A 13,887-nucleotide genomic window follows, 5' to 3' on the forward strand; every position below is an offset into this window, starting at 1 on the left:
TCCCCCAAGCTTAAACCTTTGCTTGTCCTCAAGCAATTCAGTTGATAAACTGAAAGTGACAAAGAAAAACTTTTACAAACTCTGTTTGCTCTTGTTGTTGTAAATATGTAAAGCCAGCATTCAAGTTTTCAGCAAAGATTATGACTAACCACATTCACAATAACTCTTAGGTCTCATGTTTACTCATATCAATGGCATAATCAACTAGCGAGCAATAATAATAAATCTCGGATGACAACACTTTCTCAAAACAATCATAATATGATATAACAAGATGGTATCTCGCTAGCCCTTTCTGAGACCGCAAAACATAAATGCAGAGCACCTTTAAAGATCAAGGACTGACTAAACATTGTAATTCATGGTAAAAGAGATCCAGTCATAGTCATACCCAATATAAATTAATAGTAATGAATGCAAATGACAGCGGTGCTCTCCAGCTGGTGCTTTTTAATAAGAGGGTGATGACTCAACATAAAAGTAAATAGATAGGCCCTTCGCAGAGGGAAGCAGGGATTTGTAGAGGTGCCAGAGCTCGATTTTGAAATAGAGATAAATAATATTTTGAGCGGCATACTTTCATTGTCAACATAACAACCAAGAGATGGCGATATCTTCCATGCTACACACATTATAGGCGGTTCCCAAACAGAATGGTAAAGTTTATACTCCCCCTCCACCACAAGCATCAATCCATGGCTTGCTCGAAACAACGAGTGCCTCCAACTAACAACAGTCCCGGGGGAATTTTGTTTGCAATTATTTTGATTTGATTTGCTTAAAGCATGGGACTGGGCATCCCGGTGACCAGCCATTTTCTCGTGAGTGAGGAGCGGAGTCCACTCCTCTTGAGAATAACCCGCCTAACATGGAAGATACGGACAACCCTAGTTGATACATGAGCTATTCGAGCATACAAAACAGAATTTCATTTGAAGGTTTAGAGTTTGGCACATACAAATTTACTTGGAACGGCAGGTAGATACCGCATATAGGAAGGTATTGGTGGACTCATATGGAATAACTTTGGGGTTTAAGGGATTGGATGCACAAGCAGTATTCCCGCTTAGTACAAGTGAAGGCTAGCAAAAGACTGGGAAGCGACCAACTAGAGAGCGACAACAGTCATGAACTTGCATTAAAATTAATAAACATTGAGTACAAGCATGAGTAGGATATAATCCACCAAGAACATAAATATCGTGAAGGCTATGTTGATTTTGTTTCAACTACATGTGTGAACATGTGCCAAGTCAAGCCCCTTAAATCATTCAAAGGAGGATACCACCCCACTATACCACACCACAACCATTTTAATAGCATGTTGGCACGCAAGGTAAACCATTATAACTCATAGCTAATCAAGCATGGCATGAGCAACTATGATCTCTAATTGTCATTGCAAACATGTTTATTCATAATAGGCTGAATCAGGAACGATGAACTAATCATATTTACAAAAACAAGAGAGGTCGAGTTCATACCAGCTTCTGTCATCTCAATCAGTCCATCATATATCATCATAATTGCCTTTCACTTGCACGACTGAACGATGTGAATAATAATAAGAGTGCACGTGCATTGGACTAAGCTGGAATCTGCGAGCATTCAATAAATAGGAGAAGACAAGGCAATATGGGCTCTTGGTTAAATCAACAATAATGCATATAAGAGCCACTTCAACAATTTAACCATGGTCTTTTCCTATCGACCCCCAAAGAAAAGAAAAGAAATAAAACTATTTACACGGGAAAGCTCCCAACAAGCAAAAGAAGAACGGGAAATATTTTTGAGTTTTCTTTTTAATTATTACTACTACAGCATGAAAAGTAAACTAGCTAAAGCTACAACTAATTTTTTTCTTAAGGTTTATTAAACATACAAGAAGAAAGCGAGAAAAAGAAAAATAAACTAGCATGGATATTACAATGAAAGAGTATGAGCACCGACATCTAGCAATGAGTGTGTGAACATAAATGTAATGTCGGTGGGAAATACGTACTCCCCCAAGCTTAGGCTTTTGGCCTAAGTTGGTTTATTGCCACGGATGGCCTGGCGGATATCCAAAGTTATAGCTGGGGTCGTACTGAGATGCAACAGCTATCGCATCGTGGGCTGCAGCTTGAAGACGAGCTGCCCTCGTCCTCCTTTCGTACTCATTTGCCTCCTCCCTGGTTATAAAATGTCTCCCCTTTGCCTGAAAGTCAAAGAGAGTAGGGGCAGGGAGAACAATATTGACGGCGTGACGCCTGTCAAAGATTAGTCGGTACTAGAGAGGTGGTTCATTCCTCTCGACAACCTGATGGTGAACCATAGAATTAAAGTCTAGATAAGTAGGAGGCAACTCAATATCATCATCACGTATGGCTACATCAAGAAAATCAGCTATGCAGGTTGCATAAATTCCACCAAAGAAATCTCCATTAAATTTATTATTATGCAACCTACGTGTGACAATGGCTCCTAAATTATAATGTTTATCTCCCAACACAGCACTCCTGAGAACACTGAGGTCAGGGACACACATGTGACATGCTTCATCCTTACCATTTATGCACCTACCTATGAAGAGAGCAAAATAATGTATAGCAGGAAAATGAATACTCCCTATGGTAGCTTGTGTTATGTCTCTAGATTCACCCACAATTATACTAGCAAGAAAATCTCTAAATTCAGATTTGCGAGGTTCACTAGCACTACCCTATTGTGGAAGTTTGCAAGCAGTGGTAAAATCCTCTAAGTCCATAGTATAAGATTTTTCATAAAGATCAAACAGGACACTCTGAGAATTGCGTGAAGATGAAAATTCAAACCTCCTTACAAAGGAACTAGTGAGATAGTGGTACTGGCGGCACTTTTCTGCCTCAAAGCTCACAAGATCAGCGTTACGCAAATATGCGTTAAATTCGTCCTTAATTCCTGCTCGATCCATGAAGTCCTCTGAAGGCCATTCACAAGGCCGCACTGGAGCGTTCCTTGGTGGCTCATCATCGGCATCACGCATTGCAAGCCTGGGTCCTTGTTTCCTTGAAGAACCACCTTGGTACATTTTCCTAAGCATATTTCTTCCTCTGAAAAATTTCTGAATTTTTTAGTAAATTCAAATAAAAGTGAACCAAGCTCAACAAAATTGATAGCAACTACTCCTACAAGTGCCTAGAGACTATATCATGCATTAGAACTACTTGGAACCATATAAATTTGACATGCAAGCTCAAGAACATGGTCACCTAGGCAGCACAAATTTGCAATGAATAAGGCACTAGAACAAAAACTAATTGGACCAATGGAGGAGTCACATACCAAGGAACAATCCCCCAAAGCAGTTTTGTGAGAGGTGCTTTGAGCAAGGAGATCAAAAATCGCAGGAAAATGAGCTAGAACTCGTGCTTGAGCTGGATGGTGATTTTTTGGGAGGAAGAAGTGTGTGGGTGCAGGAATAAGTGCAGGGGAGCCACCGCGGGCCCACGATGCAGGGGGCGCCCCCGGGGGGGGGGGGGGGTGGGCACGCCCTGGACCCTCGTGGCCAGGTGCTTGCTCCCCCAGCTATGTTCTCAGTGCCAGATATTCTCAAATATTCTAGAAAAAATCATATTAAATTGGCAGGGCTTTTGGAGAACTTTTATTTTCGGGGTATTTTTATATTGCACGAATAATTCAGAAAACAAACAGAAAAATACTATTTTACTTTATTTCAACTAAATAACAGAAAATAAAAGGAGGGTACAGAAGGTTGTGCCTTCTAGTTTCATCCATCTCATGCTCATCAAAAGGAATCCACTAACAAGGTTGATCAAGTCTTGTTAACAAACTCATTCCGAATAACATGGAACCGGAGGAATTTCGAATAACACTATGTTACCTCAACGGGGATATGCACATCCCCAATAATAAGAATATCACATTTCTTCTTGACAGTAGGAAGAGGAAATTCAGAACCTCCAAAAATAATCGATGGAATTTTTCCAATAGAATTGATACTGTGGACCTGAGGTTGTTTCCTTGGAAAGTGTACCGTATGCTCATTACCATTAACATGAAAAGTGACATTGCCTTTGTTGCAATCAATAACAGCCCCTGCAGTATTCAAAAAGGGTCTTCCAAGAATAATAGACATACTATCGTCCTCGGGAATATCAAGAATAACAAAGTCCGTTAAAATAGTAACGTTTGCAACCACAACAGGCACATCCTCACAAATACCGACAGGTATAGCTGTTGATTTATCAGCCATTTGCAAAGATATTTCAGTAGGTGTCAACTTATTCAAGTCAAGTCTACGATATAAAGAGAGAGGCATAACACTAACACCGGCTCCAAGATCACATAAAGCAGTTTTAACATAATTTCTTTTAATGGAGCATGGTATAGTTGGTACTCCTGGATCTCCAAGTTTCTTAGGTATTCCACCCTTAAAAGTGTAATTAGCAAGCATGGTGGAAATTTCAGCTTCCGGTATCTTTCTTTTATTAGTAACAATTTCTTTCATATACTTAGCATAAGGATTCATTTTGAGCATATCAGTTAATCGCATACGCAAAAGATAGGTCTAATCATTTCAGCAAAGCGCTCAAAATCCTCATCATCCTTTTTCTTGGATGGTTTGGGAGGAAAAGGCATGGGTTTCTGAACCCATGGTTCTCTTTCTTACCGTGCTTCCTAGCAACAAAGTCTCTCTTATCATAACGTTGATTCTTTGATTGTGGGTTATCAAGATCAACAGCAGGTTCAATTTCTACATCATTATCATTACTAAGTTGAGCATCATCATGAACATTATCATTAACATTTTCATTAGGTTCATGTTCATTACCAGATTATGTTTCAGCATTAGAAATAGAAATATCATTTGGATTCTCAGGTGTTTCAGCAATAGGTTCACTAGAAGCATGCAAAGTCCTATCATTTTTCTTTTTCTTCTTTTTAGAAGGACTAGGTGTATCAATGTTATTTCTCTGAGAATCTTGCTCAATTCTCTTAGGATGGCCTTCAGGATACAAAGGTTCCTGAGTCATTTTACCAGTTCTAGTAGCCACTCTAACAGCATAGTCATTATTCTTACTATTCAATTCATTGAGCAAATCATTCTGAGCTTTAAGTACTTGTTCTACTTGAGTGGTAACCATAGAAGCATGTTTACTAATGAGTTTAAGTTCACCTTTAACTCTAGACATATAATCACCCAAGTGTTCAATCATATAAGCATTTTGTTTTAATTGTCTACCAAAATAAGCATTAAAATCTTCTTGCTTAACCATAAAATTGTCAAACTCATCTAAGCACTGTCTAGCAGACTTATAGTGAGGAATATCACCTTCATCAAATCTATAGAGAGAATTTACCTTTACTACCTGTGTCGGGTTATCAAGACCATGAGTTTCTTCAATAGGTAATAGATTGAGATCATATATTTCTTCAACAGGCGGTAAATCAAGACCATGTATCTCTTCAATAGGAGGTAAATTCTTAACATCTTCAGCTTTAATACCCTTTTCTTTCATAGATTTCTTTGACTCTTGTATATCTTCAGGACTGAGAAATAGAACACCTCTCTTCTTCAGAGTTGGCTTAGGAATAGGCTCAGGAGTTGGCTCAGGAAGTGTCCAATTATTTTCATTGATCAACATATTATTCAATAGAATTTTAGCTTCATCCGGTGTTCTTTCCCTGAAAACATAACTAACACAACTATCCAGGTAATCTCTGGAAGCATCAGTTAGTCCATTATAAAAGATATCAAGTATTTCATTTTTCTTAAGAGGATGATCAGGCAAAGCATTAAGTAATTGGAGAAGCCTCCCCCAAGCTTGTGGGAGACTCTCTTCTTCAATTTGCACAAAATTATATATTTCCCTTAAAGCAGCTTGTTTCTTATGAGCAGGGAAATATTTAGCAGAGAAGTAATAAATCATATCCTGGGGACTATGCACACAACCAGGATCTAGAGAATTAAACCATATCTTAGCATCACCCTTTAATGAGAACGGAAATATTTTAAGGATATAAAAGTAGCGAGTTCTCTCATCATTAGTGAACAGGGTGGCTATATCATTTAATTTAGTAAGATGTGCCACAACAGTTTCAGATTCATAGCCATAAAAAGGATCAGATTCAACCAAAGTAATTATATCAGGATCAACAGAGAATTCATAATCCTTATCAGTAACAATGATAGGTGAAGTAGCATAAGCAGGATCATATTTCATTCTAGCATTCAGAGTTTTTTGTTTAAGCTTAGCTAATAATTTCTTAAGATCACTTCTATCATTGCAAGCAAGAAAGTCTCTTTTAGTTTCTTCATCCATAACATAGCCCTCAGGCACAACAGGTAATTCATATTTATTAGGGGGAGAGTCTTCATCATCACTATCATCAATATTATCAGTTTCAATAATTTCATTCTCTCTAGCCCTAGCAAGTTGTTCATCAAGAAATTCACCAAGTGGCACAGTAGTATCAAGCATAGAAGTAGTTTCATCATAAGTATCATGCATAGCAGAAGTGGCATCATCAATAACATGCGACATATCAGAATGAATAGCAGAAGCAGGTTTAGGTGTCGCAAGCTTACTCAAAACAGAAGGTGAATCAAGTGCAGAGCTAGATGGCAGTTCCTTACCTCCCCTCGTAGTTGAGGGATAAAATTTTGTTTTCTCGTCTTTCAAGTTCCTCATAGTGACCACTTGATATAAATCCCAAGTGACTCAAAGAATAGAGCTATGCTCCCCGGCAACGGCGCCAGAAAATAGTCTTGATAACCCACAAGTATAGGGGATCGCAACAGTTTTCGAGGGTAGAGTATTCAACCCAAATTTATTGATTCGACACAAGGGGAGCCAAAGAATATTCTCAAGTATTAGCAGTTGAGTTGTCAATTCAACCACACCTGGATAACTTAGTATCTGCGGCAAAGTATTTAGTAGCAAAGTAATATGGAAGTAACGGTAACGGTAGCAAAAGTAATATTTTTGGGTTTTGTAGTGATTGTAACAGTAGCAACGGAAAAGTAAATAAGCGAAGAACAATATGTGAAAAGCTCGTAGGCATTGGATCGGTGATGGAGAATTATGCCGGATGCGGTTCATCATGTAACAGTCATAACATAGGGTGACACAGAACTAGCTCCAATTCATCAATGTAATGTAGGCATGTATTCCGAATATAGTCATACGTGCTTATGGAAAAGAACTTGCATGACATCTTTTGTCCTACCCTCCCGTGGTAGCGGGGTCCTAATGGAAACTAAGGGATATTAAGGCCTCCTTTTAATAGAGTACCAGACCAAAGCATTAACACATAGTGAATACATGAACTCCTCAAACTATGGTCATCACCGGGAGTGGTCCCGATTATTGTCACTTCGGGGTTGCCGGATCATAACACATAGTAGGTGACTATAGACTTGCAAGTTAGGATCAAGAACTCACATATATTCATGAAAACATAATAGGTTCAGATCTGAAGTCATGGCACTCGGGCCCTAGTGACAAGCATTAAGCATAGCAAAGTCATAGCAACATCAATCTCAGAACATAGTGGATACTAGGGATCAAACCCTAACAAAACTAACTCGATTACACGATAAATCTCATCCAACCCATCACCGTCCAGCAAGCCTATGATGGAATTACTCACGCACGGCGGTGAGCATCATGAAATTGGTGATGGGGGATGGTTGATGATGACGACGGCGATGGATTCCCCTCTCCGGAGCCCCGAACGGACTCCAGATCAGCCCTCCCGAGAGAGTTTAGGGCTTGGCGACGGCTCCGTATCGTAAAACGTGATGAATCCTTCTCTCTTATTTTTTTCTCCCCGAACACGAATATATGGAGTTGGAGTTGAGGTCGGTGGAGCAACAGGGGGCCCACGAGGCGGGGGGCGCGCCTGGGGGGCAGGCGCGCCCCCACCCTCGTGGACAGGTGGTGGGCCCCCTGGCCTTGATTCTTTCGCCAATATTTTTAACATTTTCCAAAAATAAGTTCGGTGGAGTTTCAGTTCATTCCGAGAAATTTCGTTCCTGCACATAAATAACACCATGGCAATTCTCCTGAAAACAGCGTCAGTCCGGGTTAGTTCCATTCAAATCATGCAAGTTAGAGTCCAAAACAAGGGCAAAAGTGTTTGGAAAAGTAGATACGACGGAGACGTATCAACTCCCCGAAGCTTAAACCTTTGCTAGTCCTCAAGCAATTCAGTTGATAAACTGAAAGTGACAAAGAAAAACTTTGACAAACTATGTTTGCTCTTGTTGTTGTAAATATGTAAAGCAAGCATTCAAGTTTTCAGCAAATATTATGACTAACCACATTCACAATAACTCTTAGGTCTCATGTTTACTCATATCAATGGCATAATCAACTATCGAGCAATAATAATAAATCTCGGATGACAACACTTTCTCAAAACAATCATAATATGATATAACAAGATGGTATCTCGCTAGCCCTTTCTGAGACCGCAAAACATAAATGCAGAGCACCTTTATAGATCAAGGACTGACTAAACATTGTAATTCATGGTAAAAGAGATCCCAGTCATAGTCCCAATATAAATTAATAGTAATGAATGCAAATGACAGCGGTGCTCTCCAGCTGTGCTGTTTTAATAAGAGGGTGATGACTCAACATAAAAGTAAATAGATAGGCCCTTCGCAGAGGGAAGCAGGGATTTGTAGAGGTGCAGAGCTCGATTTTGAAATAGAGATAAATAATATTTTGAGCGGCATACTTTCATTGTCAACATAACAACCAAGAGATGGCGATATCTTCCATGCTACACACATTATAGGCGGTTCCCAAACAGAATGGTAAAGTTTATACTCCCCCTCCACCACAAGCATCAATCCATGGCTTGCTCGAAACAACGAGTGCCTCCAACTAACAACAGTCCCGGGGGAATTTTGTTTGCAATTATTTTGATTTGATTTGCTTAAAGCATGGACTGGGTATCCCGGTGACCAGCCATTTTCTCGTGAGTGAGGAAGCGGGTCCACTCCTCTTGAGAATAACCCGCCTAACATGGGAAGATAGGACAACCCGTTGTTCCGAACATGACTATTCGAGCATACAAAACAAATCATTTGAAGGTTTAGAGTTGCAATAAAATTTATTGGAAGCAGGTAATACCGCTATAGGAGGTATTGGTTGACCAGAAATGAATAACTTTGGGGTTAAGTGCATTGATGCACAGCTTATTCTTCCGCTTAGTACAAGTGAAACTAGCAAAAGACTGGGATGCGACAAATGAGACGTGATAAAGTCTATGCACATGCATTACATTGAAAAACATTGAGTACAAGCGATGAGTAGGATATAATCACCAACATAAATATCTGAAGTACGTTGATTTTAGTTGCAAATAATGTGTAACATGTGCCAATCAAGCCCTTATATCATTCAAAGAGGAACCACCCACTTTACCTCCCAATGAGGATTGGGCTTGGGGGCCTCCTTGGCTCTCCTGCTACAACAAGGCCCAATAAGGCCCATACACTCCCCGGGGGGTTCCGATAACCTCCCGGTACTCCGGTAAATATACCCGAACTCACTCGGAACCATTCCGATGTCCAAACATAGCCATCCAATATATCGATCTTTATGTCTCGACCATTTCGAGACTCCTCGTCATGTCCGTGATCACATCCGGGACTCTGAACAACCTTGGTACATCAAAACACATAAACTCATAATACCGATCGTCACAGAACGTTAAGCGTGCGGACCCTAAGGGTTCGAGAACTATGTAGACATGACTGAGACTCATCTCCGGTCAATAACCAATAGCGGAACCTGGATGCTCATATTGGTTCCTACATATTCTATGAAGATTTTTATCGGTTAAACCGCATAACAACATACGTTGTTCCCTTTGTCATCGGTATGTTACTTGCCCGAGATTCGATCGTCGGTATCTCAATACCTAGTTCAATCTCGTTACCAGCACGTCCCTTTACTCGTTCTGTAATGCATCATACCACAACTAACTCATTAGTCACATTGCTTACAAGGCTTATAGTGATGTGCATTACCGAGAGGGCCCGAAGATACCTCTCCGACAATCGGATTGACAAATCCTAATCTCGATCTATGCCAACTGAACAAACACCATCGGAGACACCTGTAGAACATCTTTATAATCATCTAGTTACGTTGTGACGTTTGATAGCACACAAAGTGTTCCTTCGGTATTCGGGAGTTGCATAATATCATAGTCATAGGAACATGTATAAGTCATGAAGAAAGCAATAGCAACATACTAAACGATCAAGTGCTAAGCTAATGGAATGGGTCAAGTCAATCACATCATTCTCTAATGATGTGATCCCGTTAATCAAATGACAACTCATGTCTATGGCTAGGAAACTTAACCATCTTTGATTCAACGAGCTAGTCAAGTAGAGGCATACTAGTGACACTCTGTTTGTCTATGTATTCACACATGTACTAAGTTTCCAGTTAATACAATTCTAGCATGAATAATAAACATTTATCATGATATAAGGAAATATAAATAACAACTTTATTATTGCCTCTAGGGAATATTTCCTTCAGTCTCCCACTTGCACTAGAGTCAATAATCTAGATTACACAATAATGATTCTAACACCCATGAAGTCTTGGTGTTGATCATGTTTTGCTCGTGAGAGAGGCTTAGTCAACGGGTCTGCAACCTTCAAATCCGTATGTATCTTGCAAATCTCTATGTCTCCCTCCTTGACTTGATCGCGGATGGAATTGAGGCGTCTCTTGATGTGCTTGGTTCTCTTGTGAAATCTAGATTCCTTTGCCAAGGCAATTGCACCAGTATTGTCACAAAAGATTTTCATTGGACCCGATGCACTAGGTATGACACCTAGATCGGATATGAAATCCTTCATCCAGACTCCTTCATTTGCTGCTTCCAAAGCAGCTATGTACCCCGCTTCACACGTAGGTCCCGCCATGACGCTTTGCTTAGAACTGCACCAACTGACAGCTCCACCATTCAATATAAATACATATCTGGTTTGTGACTTAGAGTCATCCGGATCAATGTCAAAGCTTGCATCAACGTAACCATTTACGACGAGCTCTTTGTCACCTCCATAAACGAGAAACATATCCTTAGTCCTTTTCAGGTATTTCAGGATGTTCTTGACTGCTGTCCAGTGATCCACTCCTGGATTACTTTGGTACCTCCCTGCTAAACTAATAGCAAGGCACACATCAGGTCTGGTACACAGCATTGCATACATGATAGAACCTATGGCTAAAGCATAGGGAATGACCTTCGTTTTCTCTCCATCTTCTGCAGTGGTCGGGCATTGAGTCTGACTCAACTTCACACCTTGTAACACAGGCAAGAACCCTTTCTTTGCTTGATCCATTTTTAACTTCTTGAAAACTTTATCAAGGTATGTGCTTTGTGAAAGTCCTATTAAGCGGCTTGATCTATCTCTATAGATCTTGATACCCAATATATAAGCAGCTTCACTGAGGTCTTTCATTGAAAAACTCTGGTTCAATTATCCTTTTATGCTATCCAGAAAATCTATATAATTTCCAATCAACAATATGTCATCCACATATAATATTAGAAATTCTACAGGGCTCCCACTCACTTTCTTGTAAATACAGGCTTCTCCAAAAGTTTGTATAAAACCATATGCTTTGATCACACTATCAAAACATTTATTCCAACTCCGAGATGCTTGCACCAGTCCATAAATGGATCACTGGAGCTTGCACACTTTGTTAGCATCCTTTGGATTGATAAAACCTTCGGGTTGCATCATATATAACTCTTGTTCCAGAAATCCATTCAGGAATGCAGTCTTTACATCCATTTGCCAAATTTCATAATCATAAAATGCAGCAATTGCTAACATGATTCGGACGGACTTAAGCATCGCTACGGGTGAGAAGGCCTCATCATAGTCAACTCCTTGAACTTGTCGAAAACCTTTTGCAACAAGTCGAGCTTTGTAGACAGTAACATTACCGTCAGCGTCAGTCTTCTTCTTGAAGATCCATTTATTCTCGATGGCTTGCCTATCATCGGGCAAGTCAACCAAAGTCAACACTTTGTTCTCATGCATGGATCATATCTCAGATTTCATGGCCTCAAGCCATGTTGCAGAATCTGGGCTCATCATCGCTTCCTCATAGTTCGTAGATTCGTCATGGTCAAGTACCATGACCTCCAGAATCGGATTACCGTACCACTCTGGTGCGGATCTTACTCTGATTGACCTACGAGGTTCAGTAGTAACTTGATATGAAGTTATATGATCATCATCATTAGCTTCCTCACTAATTGGTGTAGGAGTCACAGGAATTGATTTCTGTGATGAACTACTTTCCAATAAGGGAGCAGGTACAGTTACCTCATCAAGTTCTACTTTCCTCCCACTCACTTCTTTCGAGAGAAACTCCTTCTCTAGAAAGGATCCATTCTTAGGAACGAATGTCTTGCCTTCAGATCCGTGATAGAAGGTGTACCCAACAGTCTCCTTTGGGTATCCTATGAATCACATTTCTCCGATTTGGGTTCGAGCTTATCAGGTTGAAGCTTTTTCACATAAGCATCACAGCCCCAAACTTTTAGAAACGACAACTTGGGTTTCTTGCCAAATCACAATTCATAAGGTGTCGTCTCAACGGATTTAGATGGTGCCTATTTAACGTGAATGCAGCCGTCTGTAAAGCATAACCCCAAAATGATAGAGGTAAATCAGTAAGAGACATCATAGATCGCACCATATCTAATAAAGTGCGGTTACGACGTTCGAACACACCATTACGCTGTGGTGTTCCGGGTGGCGTGAGTTGTGAAACTATTCCGCATTGTTTCAAATGAAGACCAAACTCGTAACTCAAATATTCTCCTCCATGATCAGATTGTAGAAACTTTATTTTCTCGTTACGATGATTTTCCACTTCGCTCTAAAATTCTTTGAACTTTTCAAATGTTTCAGACTTATGCTTCATCTAGTAGATATACCCATATCTGCTCAAATCATCTGTGAAGGTGAGAAAATAACGATACCCGCCGTGAGCCTCAACATTCATCGAACCACATACATCAGTATGTATGATTTCCAAAAAATCTTTTGCTCGCTCCATTGTTCCGGAGAACGGCGTTTTAGTCATCTTGCCCATGAGGCATGGTTCGCAAGTACCAACTGATTCATAATCAAGTGATTGCAAAAGTCCATCAGAATGGAGTTTCTTCATGCGCTTTACACCAATATGACCCAAACGACAGTGCCACAAATAAGTTACACTATCAGTATCAACTTTGCATCTTTTGGCTTCAATATTATGAATATGTGTGTCACTACTATCGAGATTCAACAAAAATAGACCACTCTTCAAGGGTGCATGACCATAAAAGATATTACTCATATAAATAGAACAACCATTATTCTCAGATTTTAATGAATAACCGTCTCACATTAAACAAGATCCAGATATAATGTTCATGATCAACGCTGGCACCAAATAACAATTATTCAGGTCTAAAAGTAATCCCGAAGGTAGATGTAGAGGTAGCGTGCCGACTGCGATCACATCGACTTTGGAACCATTTCCCACGCGCATCGTCACCTCGTCCTTAGCCAAACTTCGCTTAATCCGTAGTCCCTGTTTCGAGTTGCAAATATTAGCAACAGAACCAGTATCAAATACCCAGGCACTACTGCGAGCATTAATAAGGTACACATCAATAACATGTATATCACATATACCTTTGTTCACCTTGCCATCCTTCCGATCCGCCAAATACTTGGGGCAGTTCCGCTTCCAGTGACCAGTCCCTTTGCAGTAGAAGCACTCAGTCTCAGGCTTAGGTCTAGACTTGGGCTTCTTCACTTGAGCAGCAACTTGCTTGCCGTTCTTCTTGAAG

The sequence above is a fragment of the Triticum aestivum genome, chromosome 5D (genome assembly GCF_018294505.1).
Source record: "Triticum aestivum cultivar Chinese Spring chromosome 5D, IWGSC CS RefSeq v2.1, whole genome shotgun sequence".
In the NCBI taxonomy this organism is placed as follows: domain Eukaryota; kingdom Viridiplantae; phylum Streptophyta; class Magnoliopsida; order Poales; family Poaceae; genus Triticum; species Triticum aestivum.